The sequence below is a fragment of the Mauremys mutica genome, chromosome 9 (assembly GCF_020497125.1).
Source record: "Mauremys mutica isolate MM-2020 ecotype Southern chromosome 9, ASM2049712v1, whole genome shotgun sequence".
Taxonomy (NCBI): Eukaryota; Metazoa; Chordata; order Testudines; family Geoemydidae; genus Mauremys; species Mauremys mutica.
In genome coordinates this window covers 4,760,166-4,784,593 of record NC_059080.1, presented here as the reverse complement: position 1 = coordinate 4,784,593, position 24,428 = coordinate 4,760,166, and the positions used below count along the sequence as shown (strand labels likewise).

Sequence of the window (24,428 nt, the reverse complement as noted above, 5' to 3'; positions counted from 1 at the left end):
CATACAGGAAATATGAATATCCTGGCAAGCATGTGAACTTCTAAATTATGTTTTGGTTAGATGAGTTACTGTCTTTCTGCCTGTTTACAGTGAGGAGAGCAATGTGTATAATTTGTGCATATTTTTTACTGCATGAAAATATCAGATAAGTAAAAGCAATTTTTCAGTGTATAGGAAAATAATTTTCCAAAGCTAGAACCGTGCAAAATATTTTTTTTTAAAATGTACTGTTACATATACATACGTAGGTGTGCCAACATCTGTCTGTCTTCAGCATAATCTGAAGAAATCAAAATAACTTCATTGTTCATCATCTTTATGAATATTTAATAACCTCAAAGAGTCCATTTTTACAGGAACCTTGTAAAACAGTGAACTGCAAATATAGTAAATGCTTACAGAATATAGGAGGGAAGCTTTAGGTGGGCTTTAAGGAAACTGATCCAAATGTGAAGAATATAATTACTGCATGCTTGTTATGCTCTGAATGAATATTCATCTGACCCAAAAAAAAAAAAAATCACAACAAAAAATCCATAGTTTTTCTTTCTGTTCTTAACAAATAAACATTTTAGGAGTTCAGGTTCCAGATCCTTACCTTATTATTTAAAAGGTGAAATGATGGTGAGATGATGGTGAAAAAATGGAACCAAGAAGCACCGTACTGTTCTTCAGTTCTGCAGTTTTGAGGAAAAACTGGATCCTGGAAATTTTACTTACGTTCTGAAGTACAGTAAGTTAGGATCTGATCTTACAGGCCTTGCAAGCACAAGTAGTCCTTTCTCACATGAATAGACTTATTTAAATAAATGAGACTAGTCATGTCAGCGTTTGCAGGATCAAACTCTTAATTTTGTAAAACTAGAAGCTTTAATATATTTTTTAAAATCAAATGATTATGCACTTTATTGTAACAGTTTGGAATCCAATTTTCTGTTCCATTTCCTATACCACTTTAAAAGAGAAGTTGAGTACTTAATCATGTAACTTTTAAAGGTAGAATATGCCAAAACTTAGGTTGCAGCTCATATGTATTTATGTTCATATAATGCTCTTTATTTTAAGAGAAATAGTAGAAGTTAATTTGTGGTGATGAGAGGATAGATTCAGTACTTTCAATACAAGTGCACTGGAAAATATCAAAATTTAATCTTCACCCATTTTTATATATATATATATATATATATATAAAATTTAAAATTATTTTATTTTGTTCACTTTTATATGGATACCTTGCTGCCCAGTAAAGAGTGCTTAGTAATGATTGTTGCACGACACTTTGCATGCAGATTAGTTTCACTTGAGATGTCGGTGCAAAGGAAAACAACTTCACTATGATACATCTATTAATACAGTGAGCTGTTAATTTAATAGATAGGATTTGTAAAGAGAAATTACTAAATCGTCAGCTCAATCTCGGGTCTACGAGTTGAACTGTTTAGGGAATTTAATAGTGAAAAACACGTGGTGGTTGTCGATAAAACATAGGGTATGTTTCTGCCTATTAACTACATTTGTGATTATTAATACTTTACACTGGTTAAATTCCATTGTTCAGATGAAAATGACTGACTTACGAGCACAGTCAGCTATGAACTATTTAAGTGGGTGGGACTCACCACTTTAGTTTTGTTTCATCACCATATTCAAAATGAGTGGTGTCTTATTTGTTGGATATCTGTTTTCAGATTGCAATGAGGATGACTAGTTTTAAATATTTGTTAGAAAGTAAATGACTTGTCTGATATTTCCCCCCTGCCCCCCCCCCCCATGGCCAAATGTTAGTGTTTCTGCTGTGTCAAATGTCTCCTAAATAGCCAATTTGATAGCTGATCTTTTTTATTCTGAGTATATAGGAAACAATGTTTTCTTGGTTTTGGTTTTGCCTAGCACTGAAATGGAGACTAAGCAAATTAGCGAAGTGGGGTGGGTGTCCGTCCATCTGTTTGTCTCACCCTTGGTCCTAATGCTTATACTTTCAGTCCTTTTCTTTTTTTGTAAGGTATCACCTGTTTTCTTCCATTTGGATTTTTAAGAGGTGCCTTCTTGTTTTGAAAGAGAATTTTCATACACCCCATTAAACCTTGGCAAGCAGTCACTGTATAGGTATTATCCTAGGGACAGCATTACAGTGAACTTCTGCATATCCAAAATGCCCAGTTATCCAGAAATATTAATTGTGCCTATATACATCACTGCCATAAATCTGGTGCATCTGACCTGCAGAAATTTCTGCCTCAGTACTTTCTGGAGTTTAAATTATGCCAATTGTAGTCTCCTGCTTGCTGGTAGAAAATGCAATAGCAAGTGACCTAACTGCTAAGCCTCAGTTTCAGTCTGTAAAATAAATGTAATGGAATGTTGTGAGTCTTAATTAATATTTTGTGAAGTGCTCAAAAGATGTTAGACATGTGAACAAGCGTCTCCCTATTTGACTAACTTCTGACTGGCCTGTCTTGCTCTCACGGCTGAGGACTGTATGAAACTAAAGAGACAGTAAATGCTCTTCTGGGTTGCTTGAAGGGTGTTGCGAGAGAGCGCTGTGTTGTTCACTGTATTTCTCCTCCCCCTCCCTCCCACAGTAAGATGAGATTGCTGCCAGATGAAGGCATGAGGTACCTAGCCTCAATTTCTGATCCCCTTCATTGCAGACAAGATGGACCGCATTTAATATTCTTGTTTAATGGTAGTATAGCTTTAAAATCAACATAAATAAGGGTTTTTCTTTTCATCTGGTCTGTCCAACAAATCTGCTTCTGTTGCTATTGTGTATGAAGCAAATGTATGAAGTGGTGACACTTCCTTTTTCATCATATTTTTGTGTGGTATTTTTATGCACTAGGTTATAGAGCCCAGCTCACCCTCTTAACTGCAATCTCTTCCAATATGAATTCTACATAGAGAACTCATTGCAAACAACCTTCCTAATATTACTGTATCTAATGCCATTATGCATATTGGTAAGGATTGTGTATAATTCCTAATAAGCAAAATCTAGGCAACCAGTCTTCAGTGATCCTGGTATTATATAAATTATAGTACAATGATGAGGGAAGGGATAGATCTGCTGCAGCACTGTTTAAATACTTATCCTTGTATTACAGTGTATTTTGGAATGAAAGCAGGAGTCCCCTCGCTCCGCCCCCCCCAGTTGATAGGATGAGCACACATTAAAGCCGTTAATAGTCTTTGTCTTTAGGCCTAACTGGCCAAAAATGTGATTGCTGTTTGATTAATCCGTGCACTGCAATGTATATCACCTGTCTAAGGTACAGTCTGTTGGAACACTTTATAAACTCTACTTTGTGTTGTTTTCTAGTTCATATTGAAAAAGAAGTTAAATTGTGTCCAAAGAGAATCATATTTGCAGAACTGATGCATCATTGCGTTCAGTCAAGGTGAGTTGGAAAGGTGAACCTAATATAGCCAATAACTTTTCAAGTAATCAGCTTCTAAACCAAGAGGGCAAATAGGGGTGGGGCAGGGGTGGGCAAACTGTGGGCCATGGGCCACATCCGGCCGGCCAGCCATTTTAATCTGGCCCTGAGGTCCCACTGGGGAGCAGGGTCTGGGACTTTCCCCGTTTGGGCGCTCAAGCCAGGGAGCAGGGTCGGAGGCTGCTCTGTGCTGCTCCCGGAAGCAGTGGCATGTCCCCCCTCTGGCTCCTACGCACAGGGGCAGCCAGGGAGCTCCTCTCCGCATACTGCCCCCGCCCCAAGCGCTGCCCCTGCAGTTCCCATTGGCCAGGAACCACAGCCAATGGGAGCTGCAGGGGCAGCGTACAGCAGGGCCACCTGGCTGCGCCACCACGAAGGGGCTGGAGGGGGGGGATATGCTGCTGCTTCCGGGAGCTGCTTGAGGTAAGCACCGCCCGAAGCCTGCACCCCTGAGCCACCCCCCCGCACCCTAACCCCCTCCCCCTCCGAACCCCTTGGTCCCAGCCCAGAGCACCCTCCTGCACTGCAAATCCCTCATCCTTAGCCTCACTCCACAGCAAGCACCCCTAACCTGGAGCTCCCTCCCGCATCCCAACCCCAATTTCATGAGCATTCATGGGCCACCACACAATTTCTATACCCCAATGTGGCACTTGGGCCAAAAAGCTTGCCCACCCCTGCCTTAGGGTCTAGCATCGAGGTGCTGGATCTGTGGAATTCCTACTGAAGTGAACCTGCAATTAACAGCAAGAGAGAGTCCTTAGCCAAAACTCCCTCGGGGAAGATGCTCTGAACTTACAGTCTTTACTTCAGTACTGATTTATGCAAAGTACAAAACTGGCTATTTAAACAACAAAACAAAAAACCTAAATTATACTGCATGAGATGATTAATAGCATTATACCGTTTGAGAGAATTGTTCTGTTGGCTTGCATGAGAATATTTTCTCATATGTGTATTATGTTGTACATGTCTACTGGCCTCACGTTCCACTCCCAAATAACCCTATTTACATCGTGAAAACTGACTTCCTCTTTTCTCCAAGTAAGAGCTTGGTGGTAATAGACTGGCAGTGGCTTGGAAATGTCACCCTTCTTTTTAAAAGGCAGGATCTATTTGCCCTCTTGGTTTAGAAGCTGATTTATTTTAAGGATTTGGGGAGTTCTGCACGCCCAATCCCTTGAGATCATCATTCTATAACAAGAGTGGGCAAACTTTTTGGCCTGAGGGCCACATCTGGGTATGGAAATTGGCGAGCCATGAATGCTCACAAAATTAGGGGTTGGGGTGCAGGAAAGGGTGAGGGCTCTGGAGGGGGTGCGGGCTCTGGGGTGGGGCCAGAAATGAGGAGTTCAGGGTGTGTGAGGGGGCTCCTGGCTGGGGCAGGGGGTTGGGGTTTGTGAGGGGGTCAGGGGTGCAGGCTTCGGGCAGCGCCTACCTCAAGCAGCTCCTGGAAGCAGCAGCATGTTCCCTCCCCGGCTCCTACGTGGAGGCACAGCCAGGTGGCTCTGCACATTGCAATGTTTGCAAGTGCTGCCCCTGCAGCTCCCATTTTCCACAGTTCCCAGCCAATGGGAGCTTTGGGGGCAGTGCTTGGCCCAAGGGCAGCGTGCAGTGCCCCCTGGCTTCCCCTATGCGTAAGAGCAAGAGTGGGGACATGCCACTGCTTCCAGGAGTCACGTGGAATGGGGCAAGGCCCAGACCCCGCTCCCTAGCAGGAGCTGGATGGCTGGATGTGGCCCCTGGGCTGTAGTTTGCCTACCCCTGATCTAGAATCAAAATTGAGTTCTAGAACCGAGGGGTTGTTTATTTTTGCTTATTAAATGAAACCACTTACCCTTTTGGGTATTGTTTTATTTCCTTTCTTAAGCAGACTAAGCCGATATAGTCAAGCAAGATATTGTTAGAGAAACAGTACAAAAAAGGGCTAAGTAGCATTCACCCTTTTAGAGTTGTTTGGCTGACAATACCAGTATTAAAGTGAGAAAGCAAAATAGGTCTGCTAGCAAAAAAGCAGTAGTGTAAATTTGCATAAATTAGAGCTTTTGAATTCCCATTTTAAGTTCTGTTTAAATGGGGCGGCGGGGCGGGGAGGAGATAACATGTACCCCAAAGATGTATTCAGAGTGCTCAGCACAGGTGATAGCATACCATTGTAGGAGACATCTCAATGCCATATTTCTAACACTGTTCCTATTTTTTTCATGACGACAAGCCCTAAGAAGATGAGTTGGAGGAACATATACCTGTTAGTACTGCTCCTAACTGATTTATCACATACCTGTGAAAATGTCAAAAAGAAATGCAGATATGTCAAGCCATCTGTACTGGTGCTTAGGCTAACTTGTAATTACATCTTAAGGTTGTACACTGTGAAGTCAGGGACCCCGCAAAAAAACCCTACTTTACACTCCTCCTCTTCTCCCCCCCTTGCCTCTTCCAAGTTTGCTGTTCCCTATCTGCCTAGGCAGGGAATGTTCTGAAAAATTTCAAGACAGCTGTGCTGACTTCATTCAAATTTGAAAGGTAAAATCTGAGCTGCATGGACCCTAAAAACAAACAAAAGAGAAATATTTGCTTCAAATTATGTCCTGAAACTGAGTCTGAGGAATCTGGATCATCTAAATCGAAATAATTCAGGGAAATGACAAACACCTGAGCACTATAGCTATGTCTTACACAGCTATCACTGCTTGTAAGATGTCCCTAGCACCAGGGGCGGCTCCAGGCACCAGCATGCCAAGCGCGTGCCTGGGGTGGCAAGCCCCGGGGGGTGCTCTGCTGGTCGCCGCGAAGGCGGCAGGCAGTTTCCCTTCGGCGGCATACCTGCCAAGGGTCTGCTGGTCCCGTGGCTTCGGCGGACCTCCCACAGGTGTGCCGCTGAATCTGTGGGACCAGGGACCTCCCGCGGGCAAGCCGCCAAAGGCAACCTGCCTGCCGTGCTTGGGGCGGCAAAATACCTAGAGCCACCCCTGCCTAGCACTGCAGTGCGCACACACACAAAAAGCTGTAGACTATTCAGATTTCCCAATAGCCTATTTCAGGGGTAGGCAACCTCTGGCACGGGTGCCGAAGGCGGCATGCAAGCTGATTTTCAGTGTCACTCACGCTGTCTGGGTCCTGGCCACAGGTCCGGGGGGCTCTGCATTTTAATTTAATTTTAAATGAAGCTTCTTAAACGTTTTAAAAACCTTATTTACTTTACATACAATAGTTTAGTTATATATTATAGACTTTTAGAAACGTTAATGTATTACTGGCATGCAAAACCTTAAATCAGAGTGAATAAATGAAGACTCGGCACACCACTTCTGAAAGGTTGCCGACTCCTCGCCTATTTGAAAGGGCCAGAAAAGTAGTGGGGGTGGAGGGGAGAGCAGATCTAGTTGGTCTGAAAATGTAGCCAACTGCAACAAGTCTGTGTATTTTGGGCAAATTAAGTAGGTTTTTTTATTTTATTTTTTTAATTGTTGCAGTCATGATACTCTTGTATAACTACTTGCTCTCTTTTTTAGTTGCAGACTTTCTGGTAGAACAGGATTGAAGAACATTTAACCTTTTGTAATAAGTGAATGTTAAAAATGTCTTCATTGGATTGTATTGTGCTCTTCAATACCTTATATCATGTTTAAAAAATAGTCAAAATACCATTTGGAATTTCAACATTGTTGGGCTTTGAGGAGATGTAGCAGCACATCATGGTTTGTAGGGACAAGGAGATACAGACCATTCTGGGCTGCCTCATTACCTCAAGGATAGACAAGAAAGGGAGCTTCTGGGCGTCAGCCGTGGAAGCTGCCACATTCTCATATATCTCTTAGATCAGTTGAACAGGTATGTTTAGATACGTTTTTGTAGTGCTTTTAATATGTACACTTTCTTTCCAGCCTGCAAAGATAGAGTATTGGTTTTATGTCTTTGGTGAATTTGCCTAAAACGGCTCAGGGATTTGTGGTATTCTAACCTGTTGACCCGATCACAGGCCATGTGGTTGTTCAATATTTCATCACCTTCCAATATCAGCGATAGCTTCATCTTAATACACTAAGTCATCTTTAATGTTGTGTCTTCATAGTTGGCTTATACCAGTTGCATGTTGCTGGAAGTAATTCTGCTTCCTGTTTTGTTCAGCATTCTTTCCTCTGTTTAAGACCAATAACAAATTATAGGTAGTAAGACAACCAGCAGGGATTGTAAAAGGGTTCTGGAAGTCACGGAGACCTCTTTACAATGGAAGCATGTCAGCAGTGCTCTAGCAGCACGTAAATACTGGAGTTTAGGATTGCCTAGCTGCTCTCCAGTATTGCACTGCTGCTTCAGTGAGGCTGGATGGTCGTGCCCATGGCAAGAACCAGTGCTGTCGCTACCAGCCTGTGGTGCCTAGGGCAACAAAACAATGTTATCGCACTGTTAAATTCGGGAAGATGCTGTATGATCAGGTTTTTAAGAGGGGTATTTATTAAGAGGTTTCCTGGTCTGTAGATCTGACATAAGAATATATTAATATAAAGGTGGGGAAAACTGTTTGTGAGCTGTGTATTATTAATGGGTTGGTGGTGTGGGAGACAGAAGTAAGAGGCATTAGAAGGATGGGTAGGGAGAGATCTGCTAGCCGAGCTCTTTTCTCCCTAACCTTGCCCATACGTTCACTTCACTATCTGAATCTTGGGTATCTTAATTCGGTTTATTAACAGCAGCCCCCAGATTCAGAATGTGCTCCAGCCTCCACTGGTGCAGTCGAATAAGAACGCAAGGAGCGCTGGCTGGGCTGGCTGTGGGCAGACCAGGGGCCGGCTGTGTGAGTGCAGAGAGGGTTGCAAGGGCCAGCTGCTGGGGCTGGCTCATGACTTGCTGAGGGAGGGCAGAGCCATGGGTGCTTGCCTGGCTGAGCTGTTCCCTGAGGTGGGAGGCTGGTGGGTCAGCCCAGACCCGCCTCTTGGCAAATGGGGGCCAGGCTCAGAATAAAGGCAGCAGTAGCCAGGGCCCTGGACTGGCCTCCCTCTTCCTTGGAGGTGCTGCGGGAGGCAAACTGGGCCCTACCCCTGTGGGAGTGTAGAGCCTGTGCTTGGGGATGGCTCATCAGGGGCTTGGGTAGGCACCACCCTCTATGAGGGGGGGAGCTGAGCCTCGGAGCTGTGCTAAGGGCCGAACAAAGGCGCCAGCCAGCGGTCTAGGGGCTCAGTTTGTTCCCGCAAGGGGCTGGGGTTCGCCCCAGGCTCCAAAGAGCCTGTGGTCTTGTGGGGCAGACGGAGCTTGTGGTTCCCGGGCAGCCTCAGGGTCCTGGCCCGCTAGGGAAAGTACCTGGGAAAACGGGGCTGCGAGCTCCCCGGGCCCCAGCAAGCTGCCAACGCCACGTACCCCGAGCGGCGGGGGTGGCTGCTGCGCCCCCGCCCGGCCTCTCTGCAACAGCAGCGCCGCTGGTCGGTCCGAGGGGCCCTGCAGCGCAGCCCGAAGCCGCCAGGGGGCCCGGCGGGAGAGCGAGCACGTGTCCCGGGGATCCCGGCCCGACCTCCCCCGAGCTGCCGGCTCCACCGCCGCCGGCTGAGTGCCCGGGGGGGCGGGTCTAGTCTGCTCCGTCCATCCGCCGCCCCCGCGGTCCCCCTGAGCCCGGCCGGGAGCTCCCCGCGGCGCTGCTCCCTTCGGGCGGCACCTGCAGGGGTCCTGCCCCGGGGGCGCTCGGCCCAAGCCCGGCCCCCGCAAAGGCTCCGCCCGGGGCGCCCCGCGCTGCAGTCGGGGTTTGGGCGGCTGGACAGAGCCCTCGACCCCGGGTTGAGCGGGTCCTGACAGCGCCCTGGGGCCGGCCCCAGCCCGGCCTCTGACCCCTGCTCCCCGCGGCCTGGGGGAAACGCAGCGGGGCCCCGGGGCCTGCCCGCGCCGGCAGCAGCGATGCGGGCGGGGCTCGGATCCGCTTCCCGCCCGTTCACACCCGCCACGTGCTCGCTGCCGCCTCGCTTCGGGGCCCAGAGCCCGCGAGGGGGGGTCCCCGGGGTCTCTGTGGGCGCCCGGGGCTCGAACCCGACCCGACCCTCCTGCGGGAGAGGCGCCGCCCTCACCCCGGGCCCGGGCGCGGGGGACACCGCGAGGGACGTGACAGCCCAGCCCCGACGGCAGAGGCGTCGGGCAGGCTCCTGCCCCGGGCGCGCCCCTGGCAACGTGTAACGCGGGAAATCCTGAGCCCAGCGCCCGAGCCCCAGGGCGCGGGGACTCGCTCCTTGCCCTGGAAGGGCTGAGCCCGGCGTGGGCTACGCCGCGCCGAAGGGGGCTCTCGCCTCGCGACTCGTGCCGCCCCGGGCAGCAGCCTCTGGAGCTCCGACGGGCGCGCTGCGATCCCGGCCCCGAGCCCGGGTGCAGCTGGGAGCGGGCTGTTTTCAGAGGAAGAAGGTGGCGGGCAGAGCAGCAGGGGCCGGCGCTTCTGAGCGAGGTGTGGGCGGGGGAAGCCGGGAAGTTTCTGCTCTCAGAGGAGGCGGGAAGCCAGGGGGAGCCGAGGGTTTGGGTGAGCAGCGCATCCGAAAGAAAAGGCGGGAAACTCCTCCCAAGTGTAATCCCTCAAGAGCGGCCGGGGTGCTCAGTGCCGCTGAAAAGCGGGACACCTCTGAGGGACCCGGAGTTCACAATTTGGCCACAGTGTCCAGTCCTGAGCGCCTGCCTGGCAAACTCCTATTAAAATCAATAGACGCTCTACTGCCGGTGATAAGGCATGAGTAGGGACTAACTCAGCTCGGCTTTCAGGTGCCCGGTAATATTTGCTGGGCTGGTAGAAAAATATCGTTTTTCACAGAGCGTATATCAGATCTGGAGCCTGATCCTGCACCCTGCCTTCTCAAGCCCTTTTTCTGTAGCTATTTTTTGAAGCACACCAGCTACTCACCTGTCAGGAGCAACTCGTTGCAGTCTTTCACCTTCACGCTACCACTGCCTTGCCCAGCACCTCTCAACCCTCCATGTTCCTAGGCTTCCCATCTGGCATGGCGCTTTTACCTGGAGCCAGCAGGGCAGCATCTGAGCACTTCCCAGCAGTGCATTAAGCAATGAGTAGCACCTGTTGCTGGTGGTTCTTTCCCATCCTGCCTTGTGGCAAGTGGTTGGTCACAAGAGGAGCTGGTCCCCTTGGTGGTTTGTGGCTCTGAGAAGGGATCTCCCCTTGCTAGGGTGGGGAAAATCACAGCTAGCTCTTTAACCTCCGGGCTGGTGTCAGCAGGCAGATACCAGTGAGACGTTCCAGCAGTTACAGTCGTCGCCCACTTGTCCTCAACTACATCATTCATTGATCAGACAAATGTTCCCCGCATCTTTGCTGCAGCGTGGGTACATCATTCCAGCAGAGCAGCTTTGCCATTCTAACCTCTCACAATTCAGCCATTTCTTTCTCAGGTTTTAAGATAGGTTGGCTAAGTTCTAGCTTTGCATATTAACATGAGAAAGAGAACAGGGATTTTCTAAACCTCCCGCAGCTTCCAACAAACACACACACACGACAGTTTTGTAACTTCTCTTTGTTTTTTTCCTTTAGTCATTTCCGAAGAAACCTAGTCACATACTAATCATGAAAGTCAAGGTAAGCAATGCAGTGGGTTTCCATAAGTGAAATTGCTAGGGCTGTTGAATATGCAGAGGATGGCTTAACTGGGTCATACTTTCTTGATGTGTACCACAGTAGCACCCAGAGGCTACCATCAGGATTGGGGCTTCATTGTAGTTGATATTGTACAGACATACAAAAGAAAGAAAGCCCCTGCCCTGAAGAGCTTACACAGTCTAATCTTTCCTTCTGGATTTAGATCTGTTATCCACAATTTACATTTGGGTCCCTCTGCAGAATACATCCCTGCCACTGCAGGGAGCAGTTACATCCCGTCAGCTAGCCAAAGAACCCATTCCTCCAAATGATTCCTGTTTATATTCAGTACACAGGATCGCAGAGCCTGCAGTATAGCTGAGAGCTAGCTGGTGATGTTACCCCTCCAAAGGAAATGGTGATTAGCTCAGGGTCCTCCTTTGTGGGAGGGTAGCTGGCTCACAATCTGAGGGGCTTGTTGGATCTCCAAATCCTATGCACCGACTAGGATTTTCTGGAGCTGCTCTTTAATCATCTGCATCTGGCAAGGAGGTTGCAGCTTTTTCCTTCAGATGCAGCCCTCAGATGCACCAAAGCCCCACCTGCTGCTTGTCCAGGAAGGGAGGGTGGGGAAAGTAAGCAGGGGAGGGGGCAGAACAGAGAGGGTTGGCACCACAGTTTGGGTGCTGGGGCCCCTTCTAAGTATGGGCCTGGCACCACTGTAAACCCGGTCTGGGTTAGGTGAAAGGCCCCGAGGTTTGGGTGAAGTAAATATCTGTGGGCTTGTGAGATCAGATCCATGTGGGGCAGGAGTGGCAGCAGGGGCTCTACTGCCAAGTCTAGTAGCCTGCAGAACCAGCGCAGGCAGCATGGAATAGTTAACTTTCATGTGTCCAGCGGTTCTGACTGTACTGATGATATTCCACTTCTGGAGAATCACTCTGGAAAGTAAGAGATAAATGGAAGAATTTTCAAAGGCATAAAGGGCAGGTAAGCACCCATCTCCCATTAGAAGTCAGTGGGATCTAGCCACCTTACCCTTCTGTGACTTTTGAAAATTCCCTTTCAGTCTATGATTGGGGCAAAGTTGTGGTATTAATGTACCCCTATAATGATTTTTGATTATTAATCAGAAACTGAGAGCTGCTGTAATATAATCAGTACCTGCAAGGCTTTCATATGAAAGCAACAGCTTGATTCTTCTGCATAACATCCTCCTCTCAGGGCACAATTACAGGGGGGTAGTTAAGAAGTGCTTGTGAGAGTCTAAATATTGTATATTCTGTAGAATAAAGTTGAAAAATGCAAGTAGTTCAAACTGGAAGACCACAATTACTAGACACTTTAACAATTAAAATTCAACATGTCAAACACTGGGTGAAAGCTATGTTGATAACTTTAGAATCCAGTTTCAAAGGCAGAAAATGGGCTAGGAGCCAGGGCAGGTACCGTTATGGTAAGAGATCCGTAAGTGTAGTAGAGCTGTTGGCAGTAGGTGAATCGTGCCATAAAGATAAGAGGTTGAATCTTTCTCACAGTGCACATGGGAGAAGTCAACAGGATTACTTGCATGAAGTAAGCAGTTTTTGGTCCAGGCTGTAGTAATCTTTAGATGTATTTCCCTACTAAGATTTGTGGTTGAAGTGAAATAGCTTATTCTCTACATACAATGTCTGACTGACAGAAATATCGCAATACTACATTCATTATTTAAAAGCTTTAGTTTAAAGCTTGTAAATTACCACCCTAAAACACTTTTCAAATATTTGGCATAGCGTTAATAAATCAAGTTAAATAATGGATAAACAGAAACCTTCATAACAGTAAGGGGGAATGTAATCCCCTTCTTTATATATACATATATACATATATATACACATATATACATATACATATATATACACATATACATATACACACACACTCACTCTCCAAATATAATTTAGATTAACTCTTTCACTTTACATTGCTAGTCTCAGTACTATTGAGTGTAAACTTTGTTAATACCACAAAGCCGTAAGTATTGCTTATAATATGAAAGGGGATCAAAATAAATGCACACAGTTGGGACTTGATTTTAAAGAGGCCTCACCTGACAATTTTACATGCAGAGTTTTGTGCCCAAAATTAGTTATAGGTACAAATTGTAGTATTTGGACATCTAGCTACCTGATTGCAAGAGCAAATCAGGCAGGTATGTACAGCCTTTAATTTGCATTTTCAAAAATAAGAAACTTTTTGAAAATCAGGTCCTTAATCACTGTGAAAAACTTACTTCCCTCCTAGTGATTTCACTTGAACATAGCAAACAATCAGAACTGACCATTTTAAAGTGAAATTTGTCAGAAAACTGATTACGTAATTCTGAATTTCCATATTTCTTTACTCCATCAGATTTGTTTGGTTTTCAAGTCAAAGGATGTTTTGAATTAGTAGTCCTACCTATTGGGTCTGGATTTCTTAAATAATCACCCCTGATAAGGTAGGGAGAGATAGCTCAGTGGTTTGAGCATTAGCCTGCTAAATCCAGGGTTGTGAGTTCAATCCTTGAGGGGCCATTTAGGGATCTGGGGCAAAAATCTGTCTGGGGATTGGTCCTGCTTTGAGCAACAGATTGGACTAAATGACCTTGTGAGGTCCCTTGTAACCCTGATATTCTATGATTCTGCAATCAGAACTTGACAATTTTGTTCAAGATATAGGAGGCAAAATCCACTTTAGTCTTCCACAGCTGTAGTTGTTTCACAGCATTAACTCAAGCAACAAATTTATCAGTACAGTAAGCAACTGTGACAAACACAGGGAATAGTGTGGTGTTACTTTTCTGACCATGACCAAACTAACTGGTAAACTGAAGCTTTACATTTTAGGGTTATTCACATTGAGTCTAAATGTTACAAAATATAAGGGTCATGTTAGGTCACTGAGTTCACTCGCTGCAAACAATCAATGTAGTCTGCTCACAGGGGATATTACTGGTTTAAAGTGATATTACACTTGTGCTGATCAAAAACGATAAGAAGCTGCAAGAACTCCGAACAAGCAGGTAATTTTAGTGGATAAATCAAGCCAACAGGAAATGCTGTACCATAGTTAGTGCAATACAGCCCTCATAAAAACCAGTTTAATGGAACATATTTACCCAATTAATATGAACATCTCTATCTAAAAGACTAGTGCATAATCAAGTGGACGCATGATTTGTCATGAGCCACTGTGCCATTGTTCCAGAAATTAGATGTCAGATAGGTATTGTCGGAGCGGTGGTGCGAGCCCCCGACATGAGCGCAGCAAATCAGGAGAACAGTTAGCACAGGAGAGCTCACTGACTGGTATTTATATACGTGTAACTTCACCGTGAACTAGGCACTGTACAAACACATAGGACTATATGTAGTACCTGATTCAAAGAACTGAGGGTATTTCTAAGCATAAGAATATTTGTGCAGTCACAGCAAGGAGAACGTAAGGATGTTTCTGTGCCGTTGGTCTGTTGAAAGGGATGGACTGGACACCCTTACCGATATTTCTCTAAAAGAGTATTTTTCAATCCATGGGTCGCTACCCAGTACTGGCAGGGGGGGCCACAGGGCTCCATGCGCTGCCCCCATCCTGAGCATTGGTTCTGCACTCGCATTGGCCGGAAACCGGCCAATGGGAACGGGGAGGAGGGGTACCTGCAGACAAGAGTCGTGTGGCATCGCGTGGTCCGCAGTGCACCCCGGCTGAGCCACCAGAGTTAAGTCTGTGCCCAGCTCCCCATCCCCTCCCCCAGACCTGAGCCCCTGCCAACCCAGAGCCCCTCCTGCACCCAACCCCTCATCCCCAGCCCAGAGCCCTGACACCCTCCTGCACCCCAACCCCCAGCCCTGAGCCCCCCTCAACCCAGAACCCCTTCCTGCACCCCAAACCCCTCAGCCCTGGCCCCACCCCAGAGCCCCCTCCCACACCCTGAACCCCTCATTCCCAGACCCACCCCACAGCCCTCACCTCCACGCCCCCACCCTTTGACCTAGCCCTGAGCCCCACCCAAACCCTTCATTCCCATCTCCATTGAGGCACAGGCATAAATATTTTTCTTCAACTGGGTCCCCAGAAAAAAACGTTTGAAACCCACTGCTCTAAAACATAACCCTTCCTCCTACAAAACTTTAGCAAACTGGCCTCGGGTCAGTATTCCAACACTCTGCTTGACAGCTACTCCTCCAGTCCAATAACAATGACTCGTTTTTTAAAAGGTTAAACCAATAAAATAGCATGAAAGTGAGAGTTGATCCAGCATCATGTTTATGAAGAGCTGATGGTCACAATGTGCTGCACCAGACTGAGTTTATATAAGAAATTGTGTTGCCACAGGAATCTTTGGTTTTATATATATTTTTTTCAATACTTGTCTTTGATTTTAATGTGTATGTGCATTAATCAGGTGAAACAGTCCCAATACAGGTTTGTAAAAAATAGGTAAGTCTGATGCCATGGAAACATCAAACTCGTGCGATTTTATGGCTGTGGAATAAGATTCTTTAATTTGTCTTAATGATCAGTTTATAAAGTTGCAACCCTGAGGTACTTTATGATAGGTTAATGTACATCCCACTATGTTGCTTCCATTTAATTGCTAGGTTTAGGATGTAGGGTCTAGACAAGACAATTACCACTCATGGTTTCACTAGTCTTTGATCCAGACTGAAATTCAAGAGACCCCTCCCCCCAAACTTCTTATTTTAAGAAGGTAATATTAGGAGATATATGTTAGATCTTCCCCCCCATCTGCCAAGCTGTCTCATTGTCCTCCAACTCCTTTCATAATACTCTCCTTTGCTGGAGTAGCTATAACACCCCCCCCACACACACACACTTGACTATGGTCAGGCTGCTGGTGTGCTGATACCATTGTCTATCATACTGACCTATCTTGTCTCATTGTGTTCCCCCATGTGCCTGTCTATATTAATCTGTTATCTCATCTTATACGTAAGCTCTTGGGGACGGAAGCTGTCTTTTTGTTCTGTGCCTGTGCAGTGCCTAGAATGCTGGGAACTTGGTCCATGACTAGGGCTTCTTGGCAATATGGGAACACAAATAATGATTATTAATTGGGCCTTATTCCTTGCACCAGTGGGTCTGGGAGTGCTGCAAAAGTACTTGGAAAGAGAGTGAGAATGCAAGAAGTGCCTCCTTTTACTAACAGTGCTGCCTCTGCTTAAGTAAGATACTGACTTGGCTGAGACCAAGAGGGCATCCTATCCAGTTCTCTCAGGCTGGAATGACTGTGTCCATGACATGCAACCATGAGAGCTGCAAAGTGAGATACAGCATCATGGCTTAAAGATGTGGAAGGCACACAAACATCTAGCAAAACAGAATCCAAGTCAGAGCTCGTAACAATAAAGCCGAGCCCCCTACAGCAAGACTCCAATGACCTATTCAGAGAGTAAGTGGTGAAGGGTCTCCTGGATGCAGTGATGACTGCAAGGGTCTTGGAAATTAACTCGCTGTAAGAAAAAAAAAGTACAACTTTAAATCTTACTTTTCTGGATTGAAAACTGCCAAGTATCATGAAAGCAGTAGACTGCACTTACCTTACCGAGTCCCACATGCATAAGGGAATGGTTTTCATGCTCAAACAACAAAGGAGGGTATTAAAAACTACTCAAGATACAATTCAATATTCAAGTTCAATATAAGTCTCTATATAAAAACTATCCAATATCTCAAGTCTCAATCTCTGCTGTGCTAAACCAAATAAGAGCACACTTCTTACCTTTGAGTGTGCATAACTGGCAGGAGGTGTATCAGACATGCTGAGAGGGGAGTGTGGAAGATACACAAAGGCTGGTGCTCTGTAGCAGACAGAAAAGCTAACTAACTTGTGCTGAGTCATATACCGCACATGACATTTCTAATACTAAATAAAGTTTTCTTCTCAATCCCTATAAGTAATTTTTGGTGTGTTTGGGAGAGGGAGGGGGGAGAGGAGGAAATGCCAAGAAGAGATGTTTAATCGACAAATGATAAATATATTGCAACATTTTTTAAAGGTGACCCTTAGCGAGCACCTGAGTCTGCCTGAGAGTTTGCAGTGCACAATGAAGCCTACTTGTCACTGGATGGAAGCAGCAGCTTCTAAAATGGAGTGGTTAGACACCAAATTGAAAATGACTTGGCAGCCAGTGTTATGTGGGGGAGAATCATTCCTTGGAAGGTAAATAGCCTCCGTTTTGCCCTAATGCTCTTTGCAGTTGTACACTGAAGATGGGCTTTTCAGAAGGGCTCAGTGAAGTCAATGGGAGTTTTACACTATCTCGAGCAGCCTTAGGCTGGCACTGAGCCCTGTGAAAATCCTGCCCAAATGCATGAGCACGTTTACAACAGGCACTGTCCAGCAGAGGGCGATCTCCTCTACCAAACGCAGGGTCAAGATGAAAGCCTCCTGAGACCCGGGGTTGCAACCTTTCAAAGAAGAGGAGCCATTTTTTTTGTTTTTGTCTTTGACCAAAATATTTCGAGAGCCACATCATACGCAAAGCTACTTGGAGAGTTAGAATTTATCCACTAATAATAATTGAACATAGTAAAGTTATTACTACTCACCAACACTTGTTTTGATTGAAGGTATTTAACGCACCTATTTTATTTCTTACGTTAGACTTTTTCAAACCGCTGGACATTGGAACATACTAGTAAATGCAGAGCACATCCGCTTTTTCACAAGACATTCCAAGAGTTTGATTGGTAGACAACAGTTGCCTTGGTAATGAGCTGTTTGAATTTGAATATAAACAGGAGGGGGCTCCGGGCTGGGGCAGGAGGTGCAGGAAGGGGTGGGGGTCTGGGAGGAGTTTGGGTGCAGGAGGGGCTTCTGACCTGGGGCATGGGGTTGGGGTGTGAGGTGCAGGCTCTGGCCAGGAGGCACTTACCAAAGGCGGCTCCCAGCTGGCAGCATAGTAGGGCTCAGGCTGCCTGCTTGCCCAGGCCCCACACCGCTCCCGGAAGTGGGTGGCTGCTGGCGGGGATGGGAGGCAGCTGCATGTGCTGCCCCCACCCCCAGCGCTGTCCTCACAGTTCGAATTGTCTGGGAACCAGCCGATGGGAGCTGCAGCGGTGGTGCTTGCAGGCACAGCCAGCACACTGAGACCCGCTGCCCCCTTCCCCCCAAGGGGCATGCAGAGACGTGCCAGCAGCCAGCCAGCTGCTTCCGGGAGCGGCATGGGGTTAGGGCAGCAGGCAGCCTGCCTGAGCCCTACTGCGCTGCCGGCCGGGAGCCGCCTGTGGTAAGTGCCTGCACCTCGCATCCCCTCAAAAAACGGCTGCCAGCAAGGGGGCAGCCGGAGCCGCAGGTTGCCAACCCCGTCCTAGACCCTAAACAGCGAAGTTAAAAAAGTTAACAGCATTTATTGCACCCACACAATTTAAATAGACTCTGGAGTAAAGGCATTTAAACGTGTCATATAAAATAGAAAAAGCTACCACAGAAATAATAAACATTCTGATGGAAACCGGTGACTTTGGTTACCATTGACAGAGTAAGTATAAAGAAAAAGAAATTGGGCCAAATTCTGACCCCACTGATACCCTGTGGCAATCCAAACAACAGAAGGTGTAAACTGGGCAGTGGACAGGTCGGGGGCTAATTACCTAATTGCAGAGGCCAATGTACCATGGACACGTGAGGTAAAAGTTGGACATAGACGTGGAGTTAAAAAGGGACCCAGCAGGACACTGCTGTTTGTTTGGTTCTTTTTCTGCTGCAGTTGTGAAAAAAAGGGGGTGGGGGTGGGGGTGGGAAGAGATCAACACTGTGCGCTCTCACAGGAAGTGGCTATCTCCTGGGAAGAGGCCTTTTCTAAAGCCACAATTTATCAATCACAAATAGGCAACTGATTGTCTGCAAACTGAAGACACTTGAAATTCACAGGCAAGTTTTTTTCTGATTGTAGCTGGAAAGGAAGAAGCCAAGAATCACAATAGCAATTGCAAGGAAGGGGAGGATTCAGCTACATCTGAACAAGACGTTGACGGCCTGCTGCCAGAGTTGCGTTCATTTTAGTGTAATACTAGAGAGGTTTTTCAGCATCAGTGACTGATGAACTCAGAGCGGAGTCAAGTTTAAAGAAACCTGTCCACCCTAGCCATCCCAAGTAGCTTTTTCTTCACCCGCCTGACAGTGGCAGCAAATACTTTTGTTACCTGACCACTGCTAGTATGTTCCCTCCCTCAGCAGCTCCCCTAGTAAAAAACTCCCTCACCTTTACCTCTGTCCTTTTCTTCCCCCCACTCTTCACATGGCTCCTGATGTGCTTCAAGAACTAGTGTCTTTATTTTCAGGCGTGCAACAGTTGTAAGCATGGTGGATCCTGGTACCTTTACAGAATCAGGAAACTATCTCACACACAAAAGTGCTTCCCCCACCTTTTTGCCTGTGAAATAAAGTGATTTTCAGACCCTCATAAGGGTTTATGATGGTAGAGGGGAAAAAAGGAGTGACAACCGTGTAAGAACATTGTACCTTCTCCTTTCACTAACAAAAGAGTGTGTACACACTTTTGAAACCTGATCCTGCAAGATGCAACTGGAATGAGCAGTTTGCACCACACAAGAGCAGTCCTTTGGTGAACCCTGGGCACCTACTTACCTACCAGCAGTGTCAGATTGCACCGTTGATCTACTACTATAGAAACGTAAAGGGACTTTAGAGCATAATTTAAGATGCAATGCAACTAATGTCTAGTTAATCAGTAAAATGTACAATTACAAGGCAATTTAAATGTGTTTGTTCGGCGGGATCCTAAGACAGTAAATTTTCTATTGCAATCATATCCAAAGATGAAACTGAATGAACTGCAAGCACTCAAACTGTATAAAGACTTTTAGTCAAGCTTCATCAATGTGTTCTCTAGCATGGGCGCCAACTTATATGGGCTCGTGGAGCTAAAGCCCCAGGAATATTCAAAATCAGGGGCTCTGCTCCACCAATATTTGGAGCTAGGTTTTGCCCCTTTAAATCCCAGCCGCGGCCGGGAATCAGAGGGCTCTGGGCTGCCTGCAACCGCGGGGAGCCCAGAGCCCTTTAAATCCCAGCCGCGGCTGGGAATCAGAGGGCTCTGGGCTGCCGGCAGCAGCGGGGAGCCCAGAGCCCTTTAAATCCCAGCCGCGGCCGGGAATCAGAGGGCTCTAGGCTGCCGGCAGCAGCAGGGAGCCCAGAGCCTTTTAAATCCCAGCTGCGGAGGGGAATCAGAGGGCTCTGGGCTGCCTGCAACCGCGGGGAGCCCAGAGCCCTTTAAATCCCAGCCGCGGCCGGGAATCAGAGGGCTCTGGGCTCCCTGCAACCGCGAGGAGCCCAGAACCCTTTAAATCTCAGCCGCGGCCGGGAATCAGAGGGCTCTGGGCTGCCTGCAACCGCGGGGAGCCCAGAGCCCTTTAAATCCCAGCCGCGGCTGGGAATCAGAGGGCTCTGGGCTGCCGGCAGCAGCGGGGAGCCCAGAGCCCTTTAAATCCCAGCCGCGGCTGGGAATCAGAGGGCTCTGGGCTGCCTGCAACCGCGGGGAGCCCAGAGCCCTTTAAATCCCAGCCGCGGCCGGGAATCAGAGGGCTCTGGGCTGCCCGGTGCGGCGGGGAGCCCAGAGCCTTTTAAATCTCAGCCGCAGCTGGGAATCAGAGGGCTTTGGGCTGCCTGCAACCACGGGGAGCCCAGAGCCCTTTAAATCCCAGCCGCGGCCGGGAATCAGAGGGCTCTGGGCTGCCTGCAACCGCAGGGAGCCCAGAGCCCTTTAAATCTCAGCCGCGGCTGGGAATCAGAGGGCTCTGGGCTGCCCGCAGGGGCAGAGAGCCCAGAGCCCTCTGAATCCCAGCCGCCGCGGCTGGGATTTAAAGGGCTCAGAGCCCTTTGAATCCCAGCCCCTGGCCGCTGATTGCCCCCTCCCCAGAACCCTGCCCCCCAGGACCCCCACCCCCTATCTAAGCACCACTGGTCCTTGTCCCCCGTTACCCACTCCCGAGACAACTGCCCCTAACTGCCCCTTGGGACCCCAGCCCCTATCTAAGCCTCCCTTCTCCTTGTCCCCAACTGCCCCCTCCTGAGACCCCACCCAACTTCCCCCCAGGACCCCACCCCCTACCTGTCCCCTGATAAACCCCCTGGACTCCCATGCCTATCCAATTGCTGCCTGTCCCCTGACTGCCCCGCCGAACCTCTGCCCCATCCAACCCCCCCGCTCCTTGTCCCTTGACTGGCCCCTGGAACCCTCTACCCCTTCTCCAACCTTGTAATCTTGTGGCACTGACGCGTTGTAGCTTCATTTTATATCGGCTTACAGGGCGGGAGTGGGGGGGGGGCCACCATTTTGGGCCCCACCAAAAATTTTACAAACCTGCCGCCTATGTTCTCTAGAATACTTTTTTAGTTCAGCCTCATTAATGCTTCGTTTATCTCGAATACTTTAAGCTTCACTTTATAACAAAGATTGGAATTTTTGTTTTTTTCACACACAACAGAATTGTAATTTGTAGATCTCAGGCAGTTAAAATAAATATGTTCCATGGTTTGAATTATCCAGTATAAAATTACAGATGCATCAGGGATTGTGTATCACCTGTAAGCATTCAAAACCAAGCATTCCCCCCCCCCCCCGCCCATATGCATGGCTCCTGTAAATGAAGCAGGTTGAATGCCCTTGTGCCAGAACAGGTGCTCCCAGTTTGGTCAATTCAAGAGGATGGGGCAGCATCTGGGGCTATAATAAAAATCACGGAGACCTGGAGAGTCAGGGCTGTCTGAGGGTCAAGTCAAGAAAAAGGCAGGTGACAGCTGCCTGGGAGTGAGCAGTTGGCAGGTGAGATCTGCCAGAGCCAGTATGTGGCTCCTGGGGGAAAGCAGGAGAGCAGCAAGGGGCATTTCCAGCTGACCTCCCCGATCCAGGGCCAGAGCAGCAGAGGGAGTTACCTGCTGTTGTCTAAGCCAGAGAGCCAAAGCTGCAGGCCAGAGAAGGTGAAAGGCGGGGGAGCAGCAAAGGGCCATTCCTGCTGCCACCTCCACACTGGAGAGGTAGCACCAGGGGAATGAGGGATGCAAGCACTGAGATGGGGGTGGGGGTTTCCCCACTGGGAAAAGTGGGGATTTTAAGGACTACATACACTGGCTGTGAGAAATGGCCTTTTGCTGGAGATTATTTGAACTATGTGTTGGGAATAAACCAGCCCCAAGGAGGGGTATTAAGCAAGAGAGCCTGAAGTGGAATCACTGGGAACTCAAACTGGAATCAGATGCAGCTGAGCCTGCTGTACCACAGCCACCCATAGGAGGGTGCTCAAGGCAAGGCTACCCTATGACAAATGTCTATTTGGGTTACAGAAAGAGTTTAACCTAAAAAAAAATGCCACTCAACCCCCAGCCCTTTATACCAGACAACAAAGTAAATTATTTTCTATTTCTTTTCAGCCTATGACTATGTCATTTGTATCTATGTGGTACATTTTAATGTTTAAAATTAGACAGCAATAATTCAGACGTGTTCTAGCTAGGACAAAACAGTGTACAATGAAGTTTCTTACTATGAACAATATTTTTTATATCAATAAACTTTTAAATCAGAGCCGTGCTTCCTAAGGGTAAACAAAGTTCATCTATGATGTATACACAATTTTATATATGAAGTGCAAAAAAGAAGGGTCTCTTGCTTCCCAGAATTTTACATACTGAGAAACTAAACAAAACAGATTCAGAACAAAATGTTTCACAACTGTGATAATTTATCAGTCCACGCATGACACTGTTTTTTTTAAAGCCTACAGGCTGTTTGACCCTACAAAAGAATGGAAGAACGGTTTTGTGGTTAAGCCAGTTTAATGGAACTCAAAAGATTAGAGTAATTCCCAGCTTTTCCACACCTCCTGCATGACCATGAGCACGGAACTTAAGATACATCTACGCTGCAGCCAAGGGTGTAGCTGTACCCAGGCTTGCTTTAACCCAGCTACCTTGCTAAAAAGAGTGGGGGGGATGCCGTGGTGCGGGCTTCAGCTTGCTTGACCCTCTCTGGATACGTACCTGTTTATGCAGCTTGCGCCGCCATATCCTCACTGCTATTTCCAGGGAGCTAGCTGGATTAAAGCCAGCGCAGGTACGTTGACATGAGCGGCAAATCACAGCCCTGGTTGTAGTACAGGCATACCCTTCATCTTCCTCTGGCTCTGTTCCCCATCTGTTACGGGTATTGGGAGGATAGTAGATTCATTCGTTTGAGACACTCGGACACCACGGTGATGGGGTACGTGCAAGGACCTAGAGAAGAATACTTCAGGACAGAGACTGCTTATGGGCCTAATCCTACAATGTGCTAAACGTCCCTGACTCTCATTTTTTGTCCTTTACCTAGGTAGGTACATATATTTTTCCCTCCAGCCCACCACTGTAGTATCTGAATGCCTTAGACACATTAATGGATTTACTCTCAGAGCACCCCAGTGAAGTAGGGAACCGTTACTCAAGTCAGTGGGTCCTCGGTATCTTGAAGGATCAGGCCCTAAATGCAGCCAGGACTAAGGCTTTGTCTACACTAGCACTTTTGTCGGTCATGGGTGTGAAAAAACTCCCCCAATGGGCATAAATTTCACCAACAAAAGTGCCGCTGTGGACAGCGCTATATCGGTGGGAGCTGCTCTCATGCAAACATAGCTGCCGCCGCTCCTTGGGGCTGGTTTAATTATGCTGGTAGGAGAGCTCTCTCCTGCCGGCTTAGAGTGGCTACACAGGAAACCTTACAGCGGTGCAGCTGCAGCGGTACAACTGTGTCACTGTGAAGTCCATGGTGCAGACATAGCCTAAGTCAAAGGCCAACTAGGTGAAGTGATTTTGGAGGGTTTTATGCATTTCTCTCTTCAAATATTTATTTTGCTCCTCCTCTCCTTTTCTTGGCATTGCCAAGTATACCGGATACCACGTATACTCAGAAGTCGAGTCCAAGGGCAATGGCTGACCTTGAAAAGACATATGCAAACACCATTTTAGATCCTAAGACAAAATGCTAAATAGTCAGCTACTGCATAGTGGATTTAGAGGAACTCTTTGGAATATTAAATATAAAACTCATAACACTAAAAACATTTAAAAATGCAGTTCAGTCACACATGACCTGTATACTATTCCGGAATGACTAGATTCACAAACAAAAGCCTTCTACTGATTATGACTATTAAGACTAAACTACATTTTGTAAATAATGCATGTTGTAGTTATGCCAATTAACTATACAGCTGTACCAGAGCACACTAGGCATGGACAATATATCTCAGAGAATGTGCACTACTAGGAAAAATTATGGAAACAAATTACACTTCAAAAAGAAAAACAAAATGATCCAACACATGCTAAAACATTTAGAGTATCTTGCCTGGCAAGAAAACAATATGTATTATGCCCTGAATTATGTAAAGTCCTG

General features: G+C 47.2%; 1 long non-coding RNA gene across 2 annotated transcripts; it reads left to right on the top strand.

Annotated features, from left to right (window-relative positions):
- The first annotated feature begins 378 nt into the window (after positions 1-378).
- Positions 379-19,983, top strand: LOC123377842. Of its 2 annotated transcripts, XR_006582355.1 has the most exons (6): positions 379-733; positions 3,320-3,398; positions 10,948-10,992; positions 17,034-17,197; positions 17,642-17,746; positions 18,933-19,983. It is a non-coding gene; the product is annotated as an uncharacterized LOC123377842 (long non-coding RNA). The 2 variants fall into 2 exon arrangements; XR_006582356.1 differs by lacking the exons at positions 10,948-10,992; positions 17,034-17,197; positions 17,642-17,746; positions 18,933-19,983 and adding exons at positions 5,653-5,685; positions 6,953-7,963.
- The last annotated feature ends 4,445 nt before the right edge of the window (positions 19,984-24,428 follow it).